The 9,504-nt window shown below is 41.4% G+C and overlaps 1 long non-coding RNA gene across 1 annotated transcript; it reads right to left on the reverse strand.

The window, feature by feature from the left end:
- Nucleotides 1–2,367: 2,367 nt before the first annotated feature.
- On the reverse strand, nucleotides 2,368–3,467 carry LOC146775806 (uncharacterized). The gene is made up of 3 exons (XR_014972017.1): nucleotides 3,350–3,467; nucleotides 3,019–3,097; nucleotides 2,368–2,718 (listed from the first exon to the last, which is right to left on the reverse strand). It is a non-coding gene; the product is annotated as an uncharacterized LOC146775806 (long non-coding RNA).
- Nucleotides 3,468–9,504: the final 6,037 nt, after the last annotated feature.

Below are 9,504 nucleotides of genomic sequence, written 5' to 3' on the forward strand. Positions count from 1 at the left end.
ACTGGCTACACAGAACCATATCGTGTTTGGTGTCAAACATGAAGGAATCATACCCCCAGTCCAGCCATGGGCATGGGGGCACGATTCCCCCTTGCTAGGAGGGTGATATGGGAAAAGCGGTAGATTTTAGACACCAATTTAAAAGTGCACGTGTACCACAAAATGGCTACTGTTCGCCACCTACACGACTCTGGCTGGCTGTTGCTGGGGAAAATCCCAGCCTCGCCAGCTGGACAATAGGGCTCCTGTGGCAGGGAGGTGCCAGCACCTCCCCAGACAGGATAATGTGAATTGGAACAGGGTGGGTGCACCAAATGTCCATTCAGAGTTGCACGTAGGCAGCTGCAGAGCCCCAATTCTGCATACACCGCCTGGAACCGGTTCAGGGGCATCCTGCCCCTCGCCCAGGTGGGAAACACACAAAGGGGAGTGGGTGTAGCCACCCTTTCCCGCCTCTACTCTGATTGGCAGGCTCTATTTTGGACCATCCCCTAATCTCGGGGATATATGGGAATAACTTTGCCCTAGAGCCTTAGATTCGTCCAGAACTTCACAGAACTGACCTTCGACGAGCTGCTGCCCAGCTGACTGAAGAAATCTCCCTTGGGATAAAGGAGTTATCCCCCTGCTTGGCAGGCACCTAAAAGACTACAAGATACCCGGTTGGAACTTCGTGGCTCTCCCGACCTTCGACGCCTTCCAGCACCCTTGAGGTGGGTCTCCAGTGTATCCCAGCGTCCTGTGAGCGTGCCCAGCAAGTCTGAGCACCCTGGACCACGTGGGTGTCGAGATCCCGGCATACCCCGAGACACCGGCCACTTCTTGTCCAGCACATGACCCCGACCAGTGGGGAAGTTGTGCTTTGGCCCATTTCTGAGCCAACCATCCAGCAGCATTTGTGCCGACCCTCAGCTCCCTGGCCCGCTCCGGTGGCCCGTGGGAGCCCTTTTACGCACTCCATTTTGCTGCCTTCCGCGGTCCCTTGTCCCTCGACTTGTGGGCCCTGACGGAGGACAATCTTTGTTTCTAAGAGTTCCCCTGGTTGCTCCAGGCCTGCTCTACGCTCCCTGCAAAGGAGAGCACCCTCAGACCTTGTGGGTCTGCACCAGCAGCTGCTTTGTCCATCTTGCGTGGGTTGCAGTTGCCAAGGCTTAGTGGATCCAATCGGGACACTAACACCGCAGCGACCCTCAGCCGACGTGGGACAGTCGCCCTCCAGAAGCTGGCCTTCCTTGAAGCCTGCCAGAGCCCGTGACTGCAGAGCCCAGCTGTACCTCCTACACCTGAAGCACCCGACTTCCACGAGCTCCTTGCTGTGAGCTCCCTGGTCACTTGCTGTGACCCAGACTCTGTCCCCTCTGCTTTCAGGTTCATCTTTATCTTCTCCTCAACTTCAATCTTCACGACTTCAACGACACTCGCAGCTAGCAGCAGTTTGGACTACTTTTCCATAGAAAATCAGCCCGCGACCCGACACCAGAATCGACCTATGCACCGGCTTCCCTGGGGCAGGTAACAGTGGTACTTCGGTACTCCCGTGGTGGTGGGCTCCCCAAAGCCTTAAGTCTCAAGCCTTAACTTTGTACTGTTGCTAGAAGTGTCCTTTAACTTTAATTATTCAACCGCGACATTCTCCATAGGCTAACATAGCGATCCCGATAGCAGCTCTTTGCACTGCACACGTCTCCCGTGGGTCCCCTTCCTCTTAACTGTGGGTGGATTCTGAAGGGGCAAGCGATCCTGAATGCCCTAGGCATTGCCTGTAGAATTGTCGTGGTTCTTATACCACTATTTTAGTATATGGTTTGGTCCCCCCCTGGGGCCCATTGATTTCTGTGCTATTTATTGTGTTTATAAATGCTTGTTTGAATTGTAACTTTGCCACTAGCCACATAAAGTGACTGTGGGATTCTGTCTAGAATAAATACATACATTTTATATATATACCTGTGTGGGCTACTCTTTCATTTGGTTATTCAAGAGGTTATTATGGTAAAACAATAAGCTTAACACTCCTTCAAGACTTAGCCTGAAGGCTGCTCTCCACAGCTACCACTAGGATAGCTTTCTTTAAAGGTTGTCTTAAACCTATCATCAATAGGAGTCGAATTGGACTGGTGCAAGGTGTCCCTATAACTAGGAACGATATATAGAAAAAGATAATGCCTCGGGACTGATACTCTCACATAAGTTTAGGCGAAGAGATAGATGAATTATCTCTCCCCTGGAGTAATATTTATTTCTCCAACAAAACCTGTATTATTAAATTTTGTGACCAAGTCAACGGCGATTCCAATGAAAACCAAAAATGTATCAATTACTTTTTATAAGTGTGAGGATATTTATTTTCTACCACACTTTTTTTGAAATTCTTTTGTTTTTAGACATATATATACAAACAAATACAATATTTACAATACTTACATATAGCACAATCACTGAACATATACATATCATCAAACGCCCTTTTTAATGTACCAGGATGCTTATGGGCTTTTTTTGAAACAGCATTCCTATATATAGAAGATCACTACTAAAGACGCACTACGAGATTTTGTCGTTTACAATCTCCTAATTATTTTGAGTGCTCTTTCACAAATAAGTCAAAACATAAATCATAATCCAGTGAGTGTCTTCAAAATAAATGTCGACGCGTTTCAGCCAAATAACTCTTTTGGCCTCATCAGGACTAGGGCATCCGAACCAATAATTTACAACCTGTAAGAACAAATTAATTGTCCCTATTAATATCCATCTTATCTCTATTTAGATTATATACACAGAAACACAGGAATAATATTAAAAGACACTATATTACAGTTATATTACAACAGTTCAAAACTGAAGTGGCGGCTCATACAACAAAACGTAGAACTTCAAATAAAACACCCAGAGTGTATAACAACCTTACAACCCAATCTAATATATCACCGACAGTGAATGTAAAGCAATTAGGTGTATTAATATGTGGTATGTTGAATAAACTTAAAATACCTTATATTGAAAACTGCATATTACCTATTGTCCAATTAGGGTATGGTCGGAACAAATAATCGTCTTTTCTTTCTTTCTTTTTTCTATAAATTATTTTGGCGGGCTAAAAGCAATCAAAACCAAAAATTATCTCAATGGAAAATCACTCCACCTATAATCAATGTATCTATTTCCAAGTCACTGACTCCCACATCCGTTACCCTTTATCTTAAAGTCAGTATAATCTCAAAGTGCATCGATTGTATCGTTATTTAAAACGAGAAAACCCAAAGTAATTGACACCGTAGGTTACACCCATTAGGGGAAATTAGATAATAGAACCTGCCTATTATTGAAAAGGATATGTGGTACATACCTTGTGTATAATTATTCGACCCTTCCAAAACCACTCGTTATACGGTTCAAGTATTCTGCATATGTTTGTGCATATACACTGTTTTAGCACTGCTTGAGGTCGCCTCGCTCTCAACTCTGTCAATAGAACCAATAAAAAAAATAGAACCAATAAAAAAACCAAATCTAAGTATCAATTCTCTTTAGCCTTGGTGTAACGGTAGGTATATTTACACTTTTGCCGAATCGTACGTCTCCTTACCTCGAAGTTTATACACAGGACCCACTTCTAACGTTCCTTCTCCCTCCAGTCTACACGGATCGCGTCCGATGTCACGTGATGCGGAAGTCTATTTAAACCCGGCAAATATTGCCGTAAACATAATAAAAGGACCACTCTCTCTATGTTGATGGTAGACAACGACATTGCCAACCATAGACCTAGTAAAAGGACTACTATTCAACTGAAACGGAGAACAGTAAGTTTATACATACGGAAACGAATAAATACCCAAATTCACCAAAATGCACATATATGTTATTGCCGCCATCATGGAAAGTCCTAATCAGGTCCTAATGGATTCAATTCAGAGTGGGGATAATTGAATAATATTAAATGCCCTAAACTAGCGTTATATGCTCTTCTTTTCTTTTACTCATTAAATACCTGCTTAAACAAGATTGAAAATAAAATACAAAAAAATGTAGAAAAGTTACCTTATATCCCAGTATATTACCGCCACTCCTTACATTCTAGCTATCCACAATACATTAGTGTAGATAAGTACGAACCGACTATTGCAAGCAACAACGTCTGAAGAACATGTGAACCCTTTTTACGCTCCATTATTGTATAAGAGCCCAGATCTCATCTTTATCATTAAGGCCTAGCGTTGTGGTATGATATTTCGCTATTAGTCTGGCCTCTAATCTGTTAAGTTTTGTTTGTAACTCAGTTTTTTCGAAATTACCGACTAAACACATTACTGACCATTTTAAGTCATTTTCTGAATGCAGATGGTTCTGAAAATGCTGCACCAATGGGGCCCCCTGAACTTTACATTTAATTCTTGATTTGTGTTGCAATATACGTTTCTTTACATGCTGTGTTGTCTGGCCTATGTAATATTTATTACAAGGACACTTTATGCAATAAATTGCATTTTTTGAATTGCAATTGGAAAATGTTTTTTGGTAGTGCGTAAGGCCATTAATCTCCAACTGTTTGGAGTCTTCTGTTAGATTACATGCCACACAGTTTTGGCATCGGAAGTGACCAACTACCGGTGGTAATTGCAGGAGGTTCCGCAGATCTTTTCTTGGTATTTCTGTCTGTCTTGTAGCCCTCACGAGTTGTTGTCGGATATTTTTACCTTTTTTAAAAGCAAACAAAGGTTTCGAAATTCCCAAAGGCTCAATTATTTTCCAGTTATTTTGGACAATTTTTTTGACTTTATTAGCTTTTGGATCAAAAGTCAACACACATGTCAATGGAGTGATTTTATCCTTTGCTTTTGGAACTAATAAGACTTCCCTCGGGGTGTACCACGCTCTTTTGAGTGCACCTTTCACTAATTTTTTCGGGTATCCTCGAGTTATTAATTTGTCTTTTAATATCTCTGCATTAGTGAAAAAGTCTTTTTTGTTTGTACAATTTCTTCTTACACGGAGAAATTGTCCGTACGGCAAATTTTCCTTTAAAGTACGTGGGTGGCTACTTGTAAAATGTAAAAGAGTGTTACGGTCTGTCGGTTTAGTGTATAGACAAACCCCCAGTACTTCATTTTCCTGTTGGATAAAGACATCCAGAAAGTTTATTTTGTCATGGTCAGCACTTTTAGTGAAGTTAAATTCAGCTGTTCTTGAGTTTAGCCAGTTGTGAAAGTCTTGTAGACATGTATCATCTCCATCCCAAATCATAAAAATATCATCTATATAGCGACACCAAAACCCAATATTGGTTAAAAATGGGTTGGTGTCACTATATATCCATCTTTTTTCGAATTCAGCCATAACTAGGTTAGCTATTTCAGGTGAAAAACTGCAGCCCATTGCGACTCCCGATACTTGCAAGTACAAATTTTCTTTGAAATTAAAAAAATTATTTTTTAAGCATAAAGTAGCTAGGGCTATTATGAATTCGGTAGGAACTTGATGGGGGCGATCTAGGAACAGCATATGCCAGGCCAACTTCTCACATTAACCATTAGGCCAGAGTAAGCGTTTAAGACTTTAACCATTAGGCCAGAGTAAGAGTCTAAAACCTTAACCATTAGGCCAGAGTAAGAGTTAAAACCTTAACCAATAGGCCAGAGTAAGAATTAAGACCTTAACCAGTAGGCCAGAGTAAGAGTCTAAGACCTTACCCATTAGGCCAGAGTAAGAGTTAAGACCTTAACCATTAGGCCAGAGTAAGAGTCTAAGACCTTAACCATTAGGCCAGAGTAAGAGTTAAGGCCTTAACCATTAGGCAAGAGTAAGAGTCTAAGACCTTAACCATTAGGCCAGAGTAAGAGTCTAAGACCTTAACCATTAGGACAGAGTAAGAGTCTAACACCTTAACCATTAGGCCAGAGTAAGAGTTAAGACCTTAAACAGTAGGCCAGAGTAAGAGTCTAAGACCTTAACCATTAGGCCAGATTAAGAGTTAAGACCTTAATCATTAGTCAATAGTAAGAGTTAAGAGCTTAACCATTAGGCCAAAGTAAGAGTTAAGACCTTAACCATTAGGCCAGAGTAAGAGTTAAGACCTTAACCATTCGGAAAGAGTAAGAGTCTAAGACCTTAACCGTTAGGCCATAGTAAGAGTTAAGACCTTACTTATTAGGCCAAAGTAAGAGTCTAGACCTTAACCATTAGGCCAGAGTAAGAGTCTAAGACCTTAACCATTAGGACAGAGTAAGAGTCTAAGACCTTAACCATTAGGCCAGAGTAAGAGTTAACACCTTAACCATTACGCCAGAATAAGAGTCTAAGACCTTAACCACTAGGCCAGAGTAAGAGTTAAGACCTTACCCATTAGGCAAGAGTAAGAGTCTTAGACCTTAATCATTAGGCCATAGTAAGAGTTAAAACCTTAAGCACTAGATCAGAGTAAGAATCTAGACCTTGACCAGTAGGACAGAGTAAGAGTATAAGACCTTACCCATTAGGCCAGAGTAAGAGTTAAGACCTTAACCATTAGGCCAGAGTAAGAGTCTAAGACCTTAACCACTAGGCCAGAGTAAGAGTTAAGACCTTACCCATTAGGCAAGAGTAAGAGTCTTAGACCTTAATCATTAGGCCATAGTAAGAGTTAAAACCTTAAGCACTAGGTCAGAGTAAGAATCTAGACCTTGACCATTAGGCCAGAGTAAGAGTTAAGACCTTAACCATTAGGCCAGAATAAGAGTTAAGACCTTAACCATTAGGCCAGCATAAGAGTTAAGACCTTTAACATTAGGCCATAGTACGAGTCTAAGACCTTAACCAGTAGGCCAGAGTAAGAATCTGAGACCTTAACCATTAGGCCAGAGCAAGAGTTAAGACCCTAACCATTAGGCCAGAGTAAGACTTAAGACCTTAAACATTGGGCCAGAGTAAGAGTCTAAGACCTTAACCATTAGGCCAGAGTAAGAGTTAAGACCTTAAGCATTAGGCCAGAGTAAGAGTCTAGACCTTAACCATTAGACCAGAGTAAGAGTCAAGACCTTAACCATTAGGTCAGAGCAAGAGTCTAAGACCTTAACCATTAGGCCTGAGTAAGAGTTAAGACCTTAAGCATTAGACCAGAGTAAGAATCTAGACCTTAACCATTAGACCAGAGAAAGAGTCAAGACCTTAACCATTAGGCCAGAGTAAGAGTCTAATACCTTAACCATTAGCCCAGAGTAAGTAACTAAAACCTTAACCATTAGGCCAGAGTAAGAGTTAAAACCTTAACCATTAGGCCAGAGTAAGAGTTAAGGTCTTAACCAGTAGGCCAGAGTAAGAGTCTAAGACCTTACTCATTAGGCCAGAGGAAGAGTCTACACCTTAACCATTAGGCCAGAGTAAGAGTCTAAGACCTTAACCATTAGGCCAGAGTAAGTGTCAAGACCTTAACCATTAGGCCAGAGTAATAGTCTAAGTCCTTAACCATTAGGCCAGAGTAAGAGTTAAGACCTTAACCATTAGGCCAGATTAAGCGTCTAAGACCTCAACCATTAGGACAGAGTAAGAGTTAAAACTTTAACCATTAGGCCAGAGTAAGAGTTAAGACCTTAACCAGTAGTCCAGAGTAAGAGTCAAAGACCTTAACCATTAGGACAGAGTAAGAGTCTAAGACCTTAACCATTAGGCCAGAGTAAGAGTCTAAGACCTTAACCATTAGGCCAGAGTAAGAGTTAAGACCTTAAACATTAGGCAAGAGTAAGAGTCTAAGACCTTAACCATTAGGCCAGAATAAGAGTCTAAGACCTTAACCATTAGGACAGAGTAAGAGTCTAAGACCTTAACCATTAGGCCAGAGTAGGAGTTAAGACCTTAACCAGTAGGCCAGAGTAAGAGTCTAAGACCTTAACCATTAGGCCAGAGTAAGAGTTAAGACCTTAACCATTAGTCAATAGTAAGAGTTAAGACCTTAACCATTAGGCCAAATTAAGAGTCTAAGTCCTTAATCATTTGGCCAGAGTAAGAGGTAAGACCTTAACCATTAGGCCAGAGTAAGAGTTAAAACCTTAACCATTTGGCCAGAGTAAGAGTTAAGACCTTAACCAGTATTCCAGAGTAAGAGTCTAAGACCTTACCCATTAGGCCAGAGTAAGAGTTAAGACCTTAACCATTAGGCCAGAGTAAGAGTATAAGACCTTAACCATTAGGCCAGAGTAAGAGTTAAGACCTTAACCATTAGTCCATAGTAAGGGTTAAGACCTTACGGATTAGGCCAGAGCAAGAAACTAGACCTTAACCATTAGGCCAGAGTAAGAGTTAAGACCTTAACTATTAGGCCAGAGTAAGAGTCTAAGACCTTAACCATTAGGACAGAGTGAGAGTCTAAGACCTTACCCATTAGGCCAGAGTAAGAGTTAAGACCTTAACCATTAGGCCAGAGTAAGAGTCTAAGACCTTAACCATTAGGCCAGAGTAAGAGTTAAGACCTTAACCATTAGGCAATAGTAAGAGTTAAGACCTTACGGATTAGGCCTGAGTAAGAGTCTAGACCTTAACCATTAGGCCAGAGTAAGAGTCTAAGACCTTAACCATTAGGACAGAGTAAGAGTCTAAGACCTTACCCATTAGGCCAGAGTAAGAGTTAAGACCTTAACCAATAGGCCAGAGTAAGAGTTAAGACCTTAACCATTAGTCAATAGTAAGAGTTAAGACCTTAACCATTAGGCCAAAGTAAGAGTCTAAGACCTTAACCATTTGGCCATAGTAAGAGGTAAGACCTTAACCATTAGGCCAGAGTAAGAGTTAAAACCTTAACCATTAGGCCAGAGTAAGAGTTAAGACCTTAACCAGTAGGCCAGAGTAAGAGTCTAAGACCTTACCCATTAGTCCAGAGTAAGAGTCTAAGACCTTACCCATTAGGCCAGAGTAAGAGTTAAGACCTTAACCATTAGGCCAGAGTAAGAGTCTAAGACCTTAACCATTAGGCCAGAGTAAGAGTTAAGACCTTAACCATTAGGCAAGAGTAAAAGTCTAAAACCTTAATCATTTGGCCAGAGTAAGAGTCTAAGACCTTAACCGTTAGGCCAGAGTAAGAGTCTAAGACCTTAACCATTAGGCCAGAGTTAGAGTTAAGACCTTAACCAGTAGGCCAGAGTAGGAGTCTAGACCTTAACCATTAGGCCAGAGTGAGAGTTAAGACCTTACCCATTAGGCAAGAGTAAGAGTCTTAGACCTTAATCATTAGGCCATAGTAAGAGTTAAAACCTTAAGCACTAGGTCAGAGTAAGAATCTAGACCTTGACCATTAGGCCAGAGTAAGAGTTAAGACCTTAACCATTAGGCCAGAATAAGAGTTAAGACCTTAACCATTAGGCCAGCATAAGAGTTAAGACCTTTAACATTAGGCCATAGTACGAGTCTAAGACCTTAACCAGTAGGCCAGAGTAAGAATCTGAGACCTTAACCATTAGGCCAGAGCAAGAGTTAAGACCCTAACCATTAGGCCAGAGTAAGACTTAAGACCTTAAACATTGGGCCAGAGTAAGA

Source organism: Triturus cristatus, chromosome 12 (assembly GCF_964204655.1).
Source record: "Triturus cristatus chromosome 12, aTriCri1.1, whole genome shotgun sequence".
Lineage (NCBI taxonomy): Eukaryota > Metazoa > Chordata > Amphibia > Caudata > Salamandridae > Triturus > Triturus cristatus.